The sequence below is a fragment of the Triticum dicoccoides genome, chromosome 3B (assembly GCF_002162155.2).
Source record: "Triticum dicoccoides isolate Atlit2015 ecotype Zavitan chromosome 3B, WEW_v2.0, whole genome shotgun sequence".
Taxonomy (NCBI): Eukaryota; Viridiplantae; Streptophyta; class Magnoliopsida; order Poales; family Poaceae; genus Triticum; species Triticum dicoccoides.
This window is the reverse complement of record NC_041385.1, coordinates 799,658,901-799,666,411: the sequence shown is the minus strand read 5'-3', so window position 1 is coordinate 799,666,411 and position 7,511 is coordinate 799,658,901.

Sequence of the window (7,511 nt, the reverse complement as noted above, 5' to 3'; positions counted from 1 at the left end):
AAAAAAAGCTGCCTTTGAGATCCTGCACCAGTCGCGCCCTGAAGACTTGTCACGTTTCTTATTTTCCCACCTCATCGATCCGTTCGTAACGCAACTTTTTTCTAACACAGTACATACATAGACGATCATAATTCATACATATGCACATATATCTTTATCTTTGCCTAATAATAAAGTGTCTATCATTTCTGGCGGTCCGTCCAAAACAATACCCCCGATGTTCTTATAAAGTACCCGCTATGCCATCCATTAGTGAAGAAACCGATTCAATTTTTCAGATGAAAAGTCACCGTCCTATTTCGCTGTTTTATAGAGGTGAGACCGATATAAGCCACAGATCCACAAGCAGCAGAGTACTTGACGCATATCTCCTTCGATCCCCATCTTCCACACTTTTTAACTCGCTTTTTTCACGCATGCCCTCCCCCATGTATGCGCTTTTGGGCCGGCCCATGTGCGGGGCTTCTGTCCTCTATATTTTTTTTCATTCTGTTTTGTTGCCTTTTCTTTTCTCATTCTGTTTTCTTTCTTCTTTAAGTTAATTTGGGATTTTCAATATTTCCAGTTTCAGTTTTCAAAAAAAAATGTTCGAGAAATCATAAAATATACATAAATTCAAATAATATTTACGAAATCATAACATTTTTGCAGATTCAAAGAGTATTGGTGGTTTTGCAAAACTGTTTGCAAATTATTAAAAAATCATGATTTGGAAAAAATGGTCGGGAAATAAAATCATGTTCATGATTTTGGAAAAATGATTATATATTCAAAACATATTCAGGAATCTGAAAAAAATATCAATCAAATTTTAGAAATGTTCACAAAACTAAAAATAAACAATTTTTAAAATTTTGTCCCTATTGTAAAAAAGTTCATCGATTCAAAAAAAATTGTTTAGTCAAAATTTTTTAATGAATTCGAAAATAGTCATTCATTTAAAAACTGTTCGTAAACAAAACTAATGTTCATTATTTTTTTCAGAAAATCCAAAATTTCAAAAAAAAATGTTGTCGATTCGAAAAATTGTTCCACCAATTCAAAAGTCTTTTATGTCTAGGATTTGATTCATTTTTTGAAAGTCTTTATATTTCTTGGCGTTGGCAGTAGTTCGTGGTCGATGAGATTTGTTTTTAAGGTTTTAAACATTCCCTTCCACAACAAAGCGACAAGTGGGGCATGCATTGGTGAGCTCATAGCCTTGGGATTTACCACGTCGAATGTATTGTGATCATGTGGACATCGCAACCATCATCTGCGAGGGTGAGAAAAAAAGTAAGTGGCAACATGGTGAGCCACTGTGTTAAAATAGAGTATGCTCATATATCAGGGTATTGAGTCATACTTATTTGGTTAGCGCATAATTTTTTTTGTCTCTTGTTCCAACGCACGGGTAACATAATGACAAGTGTGTTATGCACCGGCAAGCTCATAGCCTTGGGATTTACCACGCCGAATGCATTACGCTCACGTGGACATTGCGACCATCATCGGCGAGGATGAGAAAAAAAGTAAGTGGCAACATGGTGAGCCACTGTGTTGAAATAGATGCTCATATATCAGTGTATTGAGTCAGTCATATTTGGTTAGTGCATAATTTTTTTGTCTTCCTTTGCAACTCATCGGCATATTTGCTAGTTCATACCTATAAATGCGCGCACGTACGTCCTATCCATATGAGCACATCCGAGATACTGAGGCGGCACATCATCTTGTGATTGATGAAGTCATCACAACCGTCTTCATAATCGACGGTAACGTCTCCTTCCACTAAATGCACATCACGAGATGGTTTAGAATAAATCTAGAAAATACGAGCATCAGCGTCAAGTCTACGACTTGAACACTGGTGGATGGGGATACCATTGTTCCCGTAACCATCCAACCAAATGAGTTGTCCATGTTGTTTTCCATTTTAGTCTTGTGACCCGGACGTACGTGTACACCGGGTATGTATGTAGGCAAGGACGTAATACCGGTCCAAAGTTGTGGGTTGTCCAAAATATGGTACTTTCAGAGCTGTTTTTTGCTGACTAAAAAGGTTTGTAAAAGCCTAACCGCTTGCATGGCAAAATGTTCACCGATAAGAGAGATCCTTTCATTTGGTTTCTTGGGAAAAACTGGCATCACAAGTGCAAAGGCGGAAGAGATTTGCATTTGTATAACTTGGCCCTGTTGGGGAAACATGGTTGGCGTTTCATGACAAATCCGAATACCCTATGTGCCAGAATTGTGATATAAAGATAATTTTCACATTGTGATTTTATGCAAGCGTGTGTACCCAATCACCCTCAGCAACTTGGAGGGCTATTGTTGCTAGGTGCCAGGCATTGCAGGCGGGGCTCATATAGAGAGTTCGGGACGACTCAAACATCGATGCGTGAATGGACAAAGATAACCTACACTCTAACCATATCTCCCCTGATCCCCTGATCGTCGAAGCACTTTCCGTTTGTGGAAGCTTTATCTTCACAAGTCTTGGGGGTTCAAGAAAGTGGTGATAGAAAACGATTTCATGGAAGCTTTATCATCGAAGCACCTGTTTTTTTTAGAGATAGGAGAGCTAGCTAGTAGTTTTGATTCTTTTGTTATTCAACATGTGATGCGGTCAGCTAATGGTCCAGCACACTTGTGCGACAAGCATGCTTGCAGTTTGCCTGTGTGTGAAAGCTAGCTGCTCGAGACACTTAGCTTCCTGACTAGTAGCCTTCGTTTGAATAAACTCTAAATATTTCCGTCGAAATATTACCAAAAAGTATTGTATGTTTACATACATAAGGTCATCTAATTCATGGTAACACATTGCCAAACTATTGTCTGTTTCACGTACTGTCACAGTAGTGGCATACCACACTTCCTTAGCAGCATGTCCCATCTGTCATATATATATATATATATATATATATATATATATATATATATATATATATATATATATATATACTTTTGTCAAATCTTATTACAGTTGTGACCTAATTTATTCATCACACTTTTTATGGCATGCCACAACTTAGTAACAAAAGTGCGGTAAAGTTCGGTTAACAACCAAACATGTCCATAGCGCACACCTAGAGTGAGCAAGTGAAGTAAATGTGTTGACCCAAAACAAGCTCCCCGCAGACACTGGTTTTTAAAAGCTTCTAGAATCTTCTGGACAGTTATTTCGTCTTTTTCATCCTTTGTTATTTCCTTTTACAGTTTTTCGTTATATCATTTTCATTTTTGTTATCGTATTTTTTATCATTTTATCATTATTTTTATTTTAAAAATTCATGAACATTTAATTCTTTTGGTTTTATAAATTTCATAAAATACGAAATATTTTAAAATTTTAAAATCAATGATGTTTTTAAATTTGGGAAAAACTAAATTCCTGAGACAAACCAAATTCATAATTTTTTTAAATCCATAAACACTATAAAATTTGTGAATATTTTTTTCAAATCCGTAAATTTTATTTAAAAGTATGTTTTCTTTGATCTATAAAATACCGGAACTTGGTTTCTTCTTTTAATATGGTGAGCAAACCCACGCGCTGGCACCCGCTATAGGCCTGACCCACTTACAAGTTTGGTGATTTGTTTCATGATTGTCATAGAGGTAGCTACTTGGGTTGAGCTGAATGGTCTTTGTTTTCTTTCCTAAAAACAGGCGACTGCATCCATTAAAAAAAGAAAAATGCGAAAACTGTTTGTGAACTTTGAAAAAATGTTCCAAGATCTAACCAAATTTCACTAATTTTCTAATATATTCCATACTAAAAAAGTGTACAAAAATTTAATATATATATATGGAAAATATATTAAAATATTCTAGACTGTTGAAAGTGTTCTGGAATTTTAAGAAATGTTCATGAATTTAAAAATACACATGGATTCAAAAAAGCTCATGAATTTTAAGAAGTTCACGAATAGAAAAAAGTGCATGTGTTTTAAAAAGGTTCATCATTTGAAAATGGAATAAAATAAATAAATGGGGAATAAAAAAGGAAGAGACCAAAAGTAAACTTATGAAACCTGTAAACAAAAGAGGAAACAACACTATTTCTATATCTACATGGGCTGGCCTATTCCGGCCGCTGGAGGAACGTGATTGCTGTCTGTTCCGTGCTCTTCCTGCATACTGAGATAAGAGAAAAAGCTCTTCCCTTCTCCCACCACTGTTTTTTTCTCTAGAATAAACAAGTAGGCCGTTTTGGTGTCCAGGCTCATCTGCACCCGGTTAGAAAAAATCATAAAAATTTGAAAACAAATTCCAAAAAACAATTGTGCGGTAGAGAATTTGTTGCGTGAGGCCTGCTCCAAATTTCAAGTCATTTGGACATATGAGAAGCTCTCGGCAAAAAAGAAAAATCAGGCCAAAACAGTATATGAACAGTAAATATTTTTACAGACCCCCAATTTGTCTTTTTTGTTGAGAGCTCCTCAGATGTTCAAATGATGTGAAAATTGGAGCGGACCTCACGCATCAAATTGTCTACCACACAAAAAAAATTGGAATTTTTTGAATTTTTCTACTATTTGTTTTGGGTTTTTTCGTGAGGGCTGGTGCAGATGAGCTCGGGTGCAGATATGGATTTTCGAGAATAAACGAAATTTATTAATCAAAATGCTATGTTATAATCATTGATGATTGTACTAGCGAGCTTCTAGGCACGTTAGCAGACCTACGTGGTGAGTGATTCAAGGTGAAGGCGGATATTGTTGAGGTCCTTACTGGCGGTGGCAAATTCAGTGGCGCCGCGGTCTCTCTCTGTACGAATTGAGCGAAGGAGAGAATAGAGCACACACGTGAGCATTTTCTTGGAAGACCTGACGTTATAGAGAGGAGAAAAATCAGATTAATCCATTTTAAAGTTTTTTTTTTGCCTCGGTTACATGTTACATGGATACATGTCATATACTAGCACATGTGCACAACACACACCACACGCCTAGAGAAATTTCCGAAGCCATCCGAGGTATGTATGTAGGCCTATGGCCAATAGTACTGCAGTCTGACGAACGGGAGTATAGGAGACGTTTGTTCTCAGGAAAGGTAGCGAGAGATTCTCAGGAAAAAGGGAAAGATAGCCAGCAATCAGCGGCTGGATGGTTTCCTTCCTGTTACGTTTGACTATTCCATCACGAAGAATCCGGCAACGATTCCCACGTCCCAGCCCTAGCTGCTAGCCGCCGACGCCGTACACGCACACACGCACAGATGCACTCCCACCTCGCCGTCCCCTGATAATCTCCTTCCTAATCTGGTTATGTTCGCCGCCGATTTCAATTCTGAGGCCCCCATCTTCACGCTCCTTTGGCCTTTGCAGCTTTGCTCAATTGCTCTCCTCTCCTCTCGGTCATCTGTAGACTTCAGAAACGTACAGACTACAGAAGTTCGACATCATCAGGATTCTGGACATCAGGTTTGAGGTCTATTATTCACACAAGAAATTCTTTTGTTCAGGGCTAGCGCCATTCAACAATTGATACATTTTTTTTTCAGCATTGTGTTTGTTCTCATGCCACCCAGCAAGAGGAAATATCCATGGGGCAGCGACAAAAGGAAAAAAGAAGTTAGTGAATAAACTGATACACTCACAGCGCGGAGGTATTCACAAATTTCTCAAGCCAAGTAATATTGGTGCTTCCACTACTTCGCCAAACCCAGATGATGCGTTGGCGATTGTTGCTATAGTGAAAGAGCAACAAACTAATGAAAATTTGGACTCTGATCTGCAAGAAGAAAATATCAACTCCAACATAGGCAATAACAATGTAAGTGGCTCCGAGAATGTACGTAACTCATTAGATGCCACTGAGTTAATGTCAGCTTTGTCTGAGTTACATCATGCTTCTGACACTGATCCTAAACAGTTTTATTTGCTTCTCATGGTGTTTTTAGCTGCTACGAGGAAGAAACAGTTTGACGAAAGTGATTGTCAAGAAGAAATTCTAGAAGCTAAGAAGGCTTTCTGAGTTAAATATTTTAGTGTTTTGGTTGATATGGCGACCAATTCTTTGAATGATAGATTCAAAGAACTCGTGGAGTTTAAAGATATATTCGGATTTGTATTGAGCTCTGGCACCCTGACGTCATTAAGTGATAATTAACTTGAATGTTGTACAAAATTTGTACAAACTTCCTGTCTTAATGGTTCATCTGATGTTGAGGTATACGATCTTATTTCTGAATTGAAGATTATGAGATTCACTTTGCCAGATGGGGTAATGTCTGCTATGGAGATTTTCGGACATGTCAGAGAAGTTGATTGTTATCCTAATATCTCCATTGCCTATCGCATCTACTGTGGCTGTGACAGTCGTATCGGCCGAAAGAAATTTTTTGAAATTGAAATTATTGAAGAATTATTTGAGGTCAACATCGACTCAAGATAGGTTAAATTGTTTGGCTACATCATGCATCGAGAAGAAATTATAGGATGAGATTGACATCAACCCCATCATAAGTGACTTTGCATCGAGGAATGTTAGAAGTGAATTTTAAGGTAATAAATTATTTGATACGCATACTGATTTTGGATCCATTCAATTGCTACTGATAATAATTTATATATACATTTTTTACACAAAAGTATATTACAATGACTTGTATATTAAGGGCCCCCAATTTTTAGTTCGCCCCGGGCCCCCGAAATCTCAGGACCGGCCCTGGACCAATAGATACGTCATTAATCCTGTGGCACGTAGACCCGTGAGATACCTGAAGGAGAAAATAACACGGATGAGACACCTACATCCATCCAAGGAATCGATCATTGGTGGGTTCGATGGCCACTGCCAACCCCAACCATCGAGCCACGACTCATCCTTAATCCATCTCAAAGTTGTATTATGAATGGTTGTGACACTTGAGCCAAAGTACAGTTGAGAGTTGTAAAGTGAATCCTAAGGACCAGTGGCGGAGCTAGCAAAAGATCTAACCCTTCAAAAAAATTCCTTCAGTGATTAGGCCAAGGCTGGGGGGCAATGGCCACCCCAGGACTGCATGTAGCTCCGCCACTGCTAAGGACCCAGTTGGATTGATGTATTCCACTCGAATACACATGTACAAGGGTTTCTCTGCCTCCCGCCAGAGTCGCCGCCTATCCGCCTCGCCACCGGTGGCCTTAGGGCTATGGGAGAGGAGTGGATACCGGCCCTTGCCGGTGGGAGGGCTCTGCTTTCACATTTTTCTTCGAGTTTTTGTTAGGGTTTGTGTCCTGCTCAGGAAGGCGAGACGGTGGCGGCTACCTTAAAATGAAATAAGGTTCTCCCCACCTAGCCCCCATTCCGGTGGTGCATCTAGCATCATCGGTAGGCATGTAAAGATAAGTCTCCGACGGATCTATTTTGGGTGGATTTGCTCGGATCTGGTCGTCATTCGTCTACATTCGAGTGTCTTCAGATTAGATCAGTTTGATCTACGCTAGTCTTCATCGACGATGGTTGTTTTTTCTTATGCGTTGGTCCTATATATGGGGCCTTAGCATGACGACTTCCTCACTATCTACTACAACAAATTTTGCC